General features: G+C 45.2%; 1 non-coding gene across 1 annotated transcript; it reads right to left on the bottom strand.

The window, feature by feature from the left end:
* Positions 1–9,096: 9,096 nt before the first annotated feature.
* On the bottom strand, positions 9,097–9,168 carry TRNAD-GUC (transfer RNA aspartic acid (anticodon GUC)). The gene has a single exon. It is a non-coding gene; the product is annotated as a tRNA-Asp (tRNA).

Below are 9,168 nucleotides of genomic sequence, written 5' to 3'. Positions count from 1 at the left end.
ACATAGTGACAAAGTTAATTTACAATTCAAACCTGGGGAGTGAGGACCCTGCTCGCAAGAGCTTACAATCTATGAGGACATAATGGAGACACAAAGTGTAATAGTGTTTGTTCTGTACAATGGTCCGGCCATTTTTATACACATGCGGTGGTAACATAAAGCTGCATGAGCCGGTTACCAGCCAGTATCCGTGTATGACGGACATGAAGAGAAGGAGTGTGAGGGAATCTTATTCTGATGACTAATCTAAATGGAGGGCCATGAAAAGGAGTCAGATTAGGGAATTTTATAGGCCTGTCTAAATAGATGTGTTTTCAGGGCACGTTTAAAACTGTGGATATTGGGAATTAATCGGATTGTCTGGGGTAGCGCATTCCAGAGGACGGGTGCAGCACGAGAGAAATCCTGGAGACGGTAGTGGGAGGTTCGGATTATGGAGGATTTTAATCTAAGGTCGTTGGCAGAACGTAGAGCCCGAGTAGGGTGGTAGACAGAGATGAGGGAGGAGATGTAAGGAGGTGCAGCACTGTGGAGAGCTTTGTGGGTGAGAGTAATAAGTTTGAATTTTATTCGGAAGGGGATGGGCAACCAGTGCAGTGACTGGCACAGATTAGAGGCGTTGGTGTAGCGGTTGGTCATAAAGATGAGCCTGGCTGCTGCATTGAGGATAGATTGGAGAGGGGAGAGTTTAGTGAGGGGAAGACCGACTAGTAATGAGTTACAGTAGTCAAGACGAGAGTGAATCAGAGCAACAATGAGAGTTTTGGCAGTTTCCTCCGTAAGAAAAGAGCGGATTCTGGAGATGTTTTTTAGGTGAAAATGACAGGAGCGTGAAAGTGATTGTATGTGAGGAGTAAAGGAAAGATCTGAGTCAAAAATAACCCCGAGACAGCGGGCGTGCTGCTTAGGAGTTATGATAGTGCCACACACAGAGATAGAGACATCAGGTTTAGGGAGGTTAGTAGATGGTTGGAACACAAGGAGCTCAGTTTTAGAAAGATTCAGTGTCAGATAGAGAGAGGACATGATGTTAGAGACAGCGGACAGACAATCACTGGTGTTCTGTATTAGAGCAGGGGTGATGTCACGGGAAGAGGTATATAATTGGGTGTCATCAGCGTAGAGATGGTACTGGAAGCCAAATCTGCTGATGGTTTGTCCAATAGGAGCTGTGTAGAGAGAAAAGAGGAGTGGACCTAGGACTGATCCCTGAGGAACCCCGATATCAAGGGGAAGAGGAGAAGAAGTGGAACCAGCAAATGACACACTGAATGAGCGGTCAGAGAGATAGGAGGAAAACCAAGAGAGAGCCGCGTCCTTGAGGCCAATAGAGTGGAGCATGTTAAGTAGGAGTTTGTGGTCTACAGTGTCAAAGGCTGCAGAGAGATCCAAAAGAATCAGGAGAGAGGATTTACAGTCCGATTTAGCCGCCAAGAGATCATTTGAGACTTTAGTAAGGGCAGTTTCTGTGGAGTGTAGAGTGCGGAAACCAGATTGTAAGGGGTCAAGAATGGAGTTAGCAGAGAGATAGCGGATAAGGCGAGAGTAGACCAAGCGTTCCAGGAGTTTGGAGATGAAGGGCAGATTAGAGACTGGTCGGTAGTTGGCAGCGCTGGATGGGTCAAGTGTTGGTTTTTTCAATAATGGGTTTATAATGGCATGTTTAAAAGCGGAGGGAAAGATACCAGAGGAAAGAGAGAGGTTAAATATTTTAGTGAGGTGACTAGTGACAGCTGGGGAGAGGGACTGGAGGAGGTGTGAGGGGACAGGATCACTAGGGCAGGTAGTAGGACAAGAAGAAGAGAGGAGCCTCGAGACTTCTTCAGTTATTGGGTCAAATGCTGAGAGTGAAGAAGAGGGAGTGTGGGGGGGAAGGGGATCGATGTTACTAGGGGACTGGGAGATAATATCATGTCGGATGTTGTCAATTTTAACTTTAAAATAATTGGCCAGGTCTTCAGCACTGAGATCTGTGATTGGTGTCTGCACTTTAGGACTAAGGAGGGAGTGAAAAGTATCAAAGAGGCGTTTTGGATTATTAGATAGTGTGGAGATGAGAGAAGTGAAGTAGACTTGTTTGGCGCGGTGAAGGGCAGAGTTGTAAGTTTTGAGCATAAATTTGTAATGGAGGAAATCTGCATCCAAATGCGATTTTCTCCACAGTCGTTCGGCACATCTCAAGCACCGCTGAAGAAAGCGGGATTGAGGCGTGTGCCAGGGTTGTCGTCGTCTTTGTCGGGTGGTTCGGAGTGTAGTGGGGGCTGCTTCATCCAATGCATTTTTGAGAGTGTTGTTATAAAGTTTGGCAGCCAGATTGGGACAGGAGAGGGAAGAGATAGGGGACAATGAGGACTGTAGACTGTCTATGAGTTTCACAGTGTTAATGGCATGTAGATTTCTGTATGTCTGATACGTAGGGATGACCTGGGGAGGCAGAGAATATTTGATAGTAAAGCAGAGAAGATTGTGGTCAGAAAGCGGGAGAGGAGAGTTAATAAAGTCAGAAACTGAGCAGAGCCGGAAGAAGACCAGGTCAAGTGAATGCCCGTCTTCATGTGTAGGAGAGTTAGTAAGTGGTGACAGACCGAGGGACGAGGTTAAAGATAGAAACTGGGAGGCAGATGAGGAGATTGGGTTATCAATGGGGATGTTGAAGTCACCCATGATGAGAGTGGGTGTTTCAGAGGATAGAAATTGTGGAAGCCAGGCAGCAAAATGGTCCAGGAATTGGCGGGGTGAGCCCGGTGGGCGGTAGACAACTGCCACTCGGAGGGGAAAAGGGTGAAAGAGTCTGAGGGTGTGGACTTCAAAAGAGGGAAATGTGAGTGAGGGGACCGGGGGAATGACCTGGAAAGTGCAGTGTGGGGAAAGAAGTATACCTACTCCTCCACCCTGCCTGTTCTCAGGTCTGGGGGCATGAGAGAACTGGAGACCACCATAAGATAGAGCAGCAGGGGAAGCAGTGTCAGACAGGTGTAGCCATGTTTCTGTAAGAGCCAGAAGGTTGAGAGAGTTAGAAAGGAATAAGTCATGAATAAAGGTGAGTTTGTTGCACACGGACCGAGAATTCCAGAGAGCACAGTTAAAAGAGACAGGAGAAGACCTACAAGGAATGGCAAGAAGATTTGCAGGGTTTCTATGTGTGGCAGGTAAGTGGTTGAGCTTGGCAGAAGAAAAGGGAGGCCCAGGGTTGGGAGAGATGTCCCCTGCAGCTAGTAGCAGGAGAATGGAGAGTGACAGCAGATGGTTATGTGATTTATGAGAGCGTTTTTTATGTTGGGCAGTGGGATGAGATGGGTTAAGTTGACTGAGGAAAGTGAATAGTGAATGGGAGCTGTACATGGGTGAGGCCAGGATAGAAGGACTGATGCGGACTGTGTTTGGGCAAGTCTTAAATGGGCGATAGGATTGAAAACCAAGAGCAGCTATAATGATGAGAGCGGTGGCAAACATGTTTGTTTACAGATAGTTAGAAATCTACATGCCATTAACACTGTGAAATTCATAGACAGTCTACAGTCCTCATTGTCCCCTATCTCTTCCCTCTCCTGTCCCAATCTGGCTGCCAAACTTAAAGGAACAGTGTCACGACCAACTTTTTTTTTAATATGTTATGTGTTTTAGTGTGATAGATCAATAAATTTTATTAATGTATGTTGCTGTGTTGTACTTTTTACGTTTTTAATTGATTTACTTCTCTATGGGGGCTGCCATTTTTGTTTCCATTACTGTGTGTGTCGATTAACGACACACACAGACATGGAATACGGCAGCCACAGTCCCATAGGGACTGCGAACGGCTCCCGTCCCATTGACTGCCGTGTACGGCGTCTGTGTGGGAACTGCGCATGCGCCGCTCCCACACAGTCCTATTCGAAATTGGCGCCGTCCGGCGCCATTTTCCTGTGGACCGGAAGTCGCGGCCGGACAGTAATATTACTACTTCCGGTCGCGGCTTCCGGACTTGTGCACATGGAACAGCGGCAGCAAACGGAGCGGACGGGCCGGAGGGAGCCGCGGCGGCAGGAGCAGGTAAGAGATTTCAATGTATGTTCGTGTTTACTACTGTATGTAAACCTACTACGCTGTGTGTTAGCTCAAAAAATGGCGACACACAGTGTAGGAGGTTACACCGTTCAAACCCCTCGTTTATCCCGGCACTAGCCAGGATAAAGGAGGGGGGGATGCTGAGAGCTCACTAGAGCGAGAGCTTTTAACCCAATGTTGCAATGCTGCAATTTTGGGAAATAGCTCCATCTAGTGACCAAAAATGGGTAGTATTATAAATTAGAATTAATTTATAATATTTCCTGACTATTTCCTGACTCGTGAAAAAAATAAAAAAAATTTGAACAATGTTTAATCACCCACACACTAAATGTTTAATTAAAAAAAAAAAAATATGTTTTTCGGGCAATACCATGCCTTTAATAGGCTGGTCATTAAGGGGTTAAAGAAAAAAAAAATAATAATAATACAAAAAAAAAATGATAACTCCTCTCTTTAAAGTGTAACTAAACTTTTAACATGTCATAGTAATATTTCAGAACTTTTAAACGGTGGGGGGTCTGAGCACTGATACCCCCAGCAATCGCTAAAGTGCAGCGGCAGAAGCGCACGATTGAATGCTGCGCCGCTTTGCTTCTGATCGGTATTCCTCGGAGCCGCTCACAGCACACTGAGCACAGTGCAGAGGAGGCAAAGAATCCTCCACCCATAGTGGGAACAGGGATAGGTAAGTATGTATGTTATTATTTTTCTATTTGGTCTGTACATATGGGGGCATTATACTGTGTATGGGAGGGAGGGGGCATTATACTGTGTATGGGAGGGAGGGGGGCATTATACTGTGTATGGGAGGGAAGGGGGCATTATACTGTGTATAGGAGAGAGGGGGGCATTATACTGTGTATGGGAGGGAGGGGGGCATTATACTTTGTATGGGAGGGAGGGGGCATTATACTATGTATGGGAGGGAGGGGGACATTATACTATGTATGGGAGGGAGGGGGACATTATACTATGTATGGGAGGGAGGGGGCATTATACTATGTATGGGAGGGAGGGGGACATTATACTATGTATGGGAGGGAGGGGGCATTATACTGTGGGGGCAGCTATGGGGAGCATTAAGCTGTGTGGGGACAGTTACGGGGGGCATTGTACTGTGTGGGGGAAGCTATGGGGCATTATACTGTGTGGGGGCAGCTATGGGGGCGTTATACTGTGAGGGCAGCTATGGGGGCATTATACTGTGAGGGCAGCTATGGGGGCATTATGCTGTGTGGGGGAAGCTATGGGGTGCATTACACTATGTGGGGCGGCTAAGAGGGGCATTATACTGTGGGGGCAGCTATGAGGGGCATTATACTGTGGGGGCAGCTATGAGGGGCATTATACTGTGGGAGGAGCTGATATGGCGGGCATTATACTGTGTGGGCGCATCTATGGGGCATTATGGAGCATTATACGGTGTGGGGAAAGCTATGAGGGGCATTATACTGTGGGAGGAGCTGATATGGCGGGCATTATACTGTGTAGGGGCAGCTATGGGGGCATTATACTGTGTAGGGGCAGCTATGGGGGCATTATACTGTGTGGGCGCATCTATGGGGGCATTATACTGTGTGGCGGCAGCTATGGGGAGCATTATACGGTGTGGGGAAAGCTATGCGGGGCATTATACTGTGTGGGGCAGCTAGGGGGCGTTATTCTGTGAGGGCAGCTATGGGGGCATTATACTGTGTGGGCAGCTATTGGGGGCATTATACTGTGTGGGGGAAGCTATGGGGTGCATTACACTGTGTAGGGCAGCTAAGAGGGGCATTATACTGTGGGGGCAGCTATGAGGCCATTATACTGTGGGGGCAGCTATGAGGGGCATTATACTGTGGGAGGAGCTGATATGAGGGGCATTATACTCTGGGAGGAGCTGATATGGGGCATTATACAGTGTGGGGGCAGCTATGGGGGCATTATACTGTGTGGCGGCAGCTATGGGGGCATTATACTGTGTGGGGGCAGCTATGGGGGCATTATACTGTGTGGGCGCATCTATGGGGGGCATTATACTGTGTGGCGGCAGCTATGGGGAGCATTATACGGTGTGGGGGCTGCTATGGGGGCATTATACTGTGTGGGGGCTGCTATGGGGGCATTATACTGTGTGGGCGCATCTATGGGGGGCATTATACTGTGTGGCGGCAGCTATGGGGAGCATTATACGGTGTGGGGGCAGCTATGGGGGCACTATACTGTGTGGGCGCATCTATGGGGGGCATTATACTGTGTGGCGGCAGCTATGGGGGCATTATACTGTGTGGCGGCTGCTATGGGGAGCATTATACTGTGTGGGGGCAGCTATGAGCAGCATTTATATATATTAACATTAACAGGTCACTACATTCCTTTTGCTAGCAAACCCGTGTAACGGGTTTTCTATACTAGTAATATATATATTAGTGTTTATGATTCAGCAAATTACTTGAGGGCAGGTCTGATTTATCCTTGGGTACAGGTTCCACGGCACTAATTTTCCTAATAAAGTAAAATGCACGGACAGTCTACTGAGGAGGTGGTGTATCTAAGCCTAGTGTGTCTTCTAAAACTGTACAGAATTATACATTGTAACTGCACATTTATGTTTTAGAATTTAGTATATTTAGGTGTATAAACAGATGCCTCCCCGCAATTGAGCCCCGGTCTCCCGCGGGAATACTCACCACTATACTAACGAGGAACAGCCATGCAAATGTATCACATGGTAATCTTCTTAGAGGGATTATGAGCGGGGGGGGGGGGGCTTGTGTGATGGGTGAACAAATGTGATGTAACATGTGTGCAGTGTGACAAGCAGACTAGTACATATGTATCTACTGACTTATTGATTTGTTAGTTATTTTAGAGTGTGTAAAAATAATAGCCATACTATACTAAATTTAAAGTGGTATTCTGGTACAATAAGTTACCCCCTATCCGAAGGGTAAATATTGGGCCCCCAGTTTATATAAACTGAGATATGAGTTTTTCTGAATTTATTGCAGATTTAATATTTTATTTCCTTATTAATATATTTTCAGTTCTGATAAAATACAAAAATGTCTCCAAATAAAAAACATAATAATGTATAATAATAGTAATCCACCACTTTTGTGTAATTTTGTTTACCAAGTCCTAGCTCCTGCTGTTTATGGCCTGCAGGTGTCACTGTTGCATACACTATCAATAAACTTATGTTAGTGTCTTCGATTGTCTGTTGCGCTGTTTTATGCATTTATAGCTAACTTAGGAGAACCACAGGTTGCTGACCAAGACCACTTACCCTAGTTCTCCTCATGTAGTTCTTGCAACTGTCAAACAAAATCGTTGTCAAATTCTTTCATTTATCAAACCAATGAATTTACATAAAGTAACATTCAATATCAATTAGAACATATATAAATAAAACTGTACAGAATTATTACATTGTACATTCACACATTTCTAGGGGACCATCATGGAACCTCAATCCAGTTTGGTCAAACCTTGATATTGACAGTTGGCGGGGACCAGCTCTTGAGTCCCTCACCTGAGGCATTATTCAGCACTTTTCATAGGGTATATCAATACAAGCATGACCACTTGTTGACTCCACCTTGGTCCCAGCACCCAGGGAACCTCCCCGGTAGCCCCCTCCCTAGCTATGCCCCGTGCAGCTCCATACATACAATTGTGGCTGTTCCTGGTACTGCAGTTCAGTCCTATATAAATACAGTAATTAAAGGAATAGTGTCACCAAAATTTTTTTTTTCATGTCAGTTTTATGTTAGTGTTTTATTAAAAACGTTTTTATTTATTTGTGTGTTTGTGTGTTACTTTTTTCTATTTTTTCACTTTTTCTTCCCTATGGGGGCTGCCATTTTTTGTTCCATTTCTGTCTGTGTCGATTAACGACACATACAGACATGGAATACGGCAGCCACAGTCCCATAGGGACTGCGAACGGCTCCCGTCCCATTGACTTCCGTGTACGGCGTCTGTGTGGGAACTGCGCATGCGCCGCTCCCACACAGTCCAATTCGAAATTGGCGCCGTCCGGCGCCATTTTCCTGTGGACCGGAAGTCGCGGCCGGACAGTAATATTACTACTTCCGGTCGCGGCTTCCGGATTTGTGCACTTGGACCAGCGGCAGCAAACGGAGCGGACGGGCCGGAGGGAGCCGCGGCGGCAGGAGCAGGTAAGAGATTTCAATGTATGTTCGTGTTTGTGTGTGTTTACTACTGTATGTAAACCTACTACGCTGTGTGTTAGCTCAAAAAATGGCGACACACAGTGTAGGAGGTTACACCGTTCAAACCCCTCGTTTATCCCGGCACTAGCCAGGATAAAGGAGGGGGGGATGCTGAGAGCTCACTAGAGCGAGAGCTTTTAACCCAATGTTGCAATGCTGCAATTTTGGGAAATAGCTCCATCTAGTGACCAAAAATGGGTAGTATTATAAATTAGAAATAATTTATAATATTTCCTGACTCGTGAAAAAAATAAAAAAAATTTGAACAATGTTTAATCACCCACACACTAAATGTTTAATAAAAAAAAAAAAAACATGTTTATCTGGCAACAACATGCCTTTAAATAGTCCAAAAAATGCACCCCAAATGATTTAAGTCTTTTTAAAATTTATTTATGCAATTTTTGGCTTTTATTACCACAAAATATAAAACTTTTTTACTACTATAGAATATAAAATTTTCTTACTACTTACAGTAACTAAGTTCCATTCGTTGAGGGAACAGGGTTAGATAAGTATAAGATTTAATATTTGTTGGGAGGCACTATTACTGAATGGGGGCCACAAAGGGCGTTATTACTAATTTGGGGCTATTAAGGGGTAAACCAATAATAAGTAGGGGGCACTATTACTGAATAGGGGCTATTCAGGGATCACTGATCAAATAGGGAAAAAAAATGCACCCATAGTGTTATCAGAGTTTTTTCTTTAATTTATTTATGCCGTTTTTGGCTTTTTGATTAAAAAAAAAACAAAAACAAAAGAATGAATTTGCAGTAACTACACGTTTTTGTTTTAAAACTCTGTTTAGTATATAAAAAGAAGCCTCCCCGTCGGGGAATTGAACCCCGGTCTCCCGCGTGACAGGCGGGGATACTCACCACTATACTAACGAGGA

Source organism: Rhinoderma darwinii, chromosome 3 (assembly GCF_050947455.1).
Source record: "Rhinoderma darwinii isolate aRhiDar2 chromosome 3, aRhiDar2.hap1, whole genome shotgun sequence".
Lineage (NCBI taxonomy): Eukaryota > Metazoa > Chordata > Amphibia > Anura > Rhinodermatidae > Rhinoderma > Rhinoderma darwinii.
This window is presented reverse-complemented; position numbering and strand designations above follow the sequence as displayed.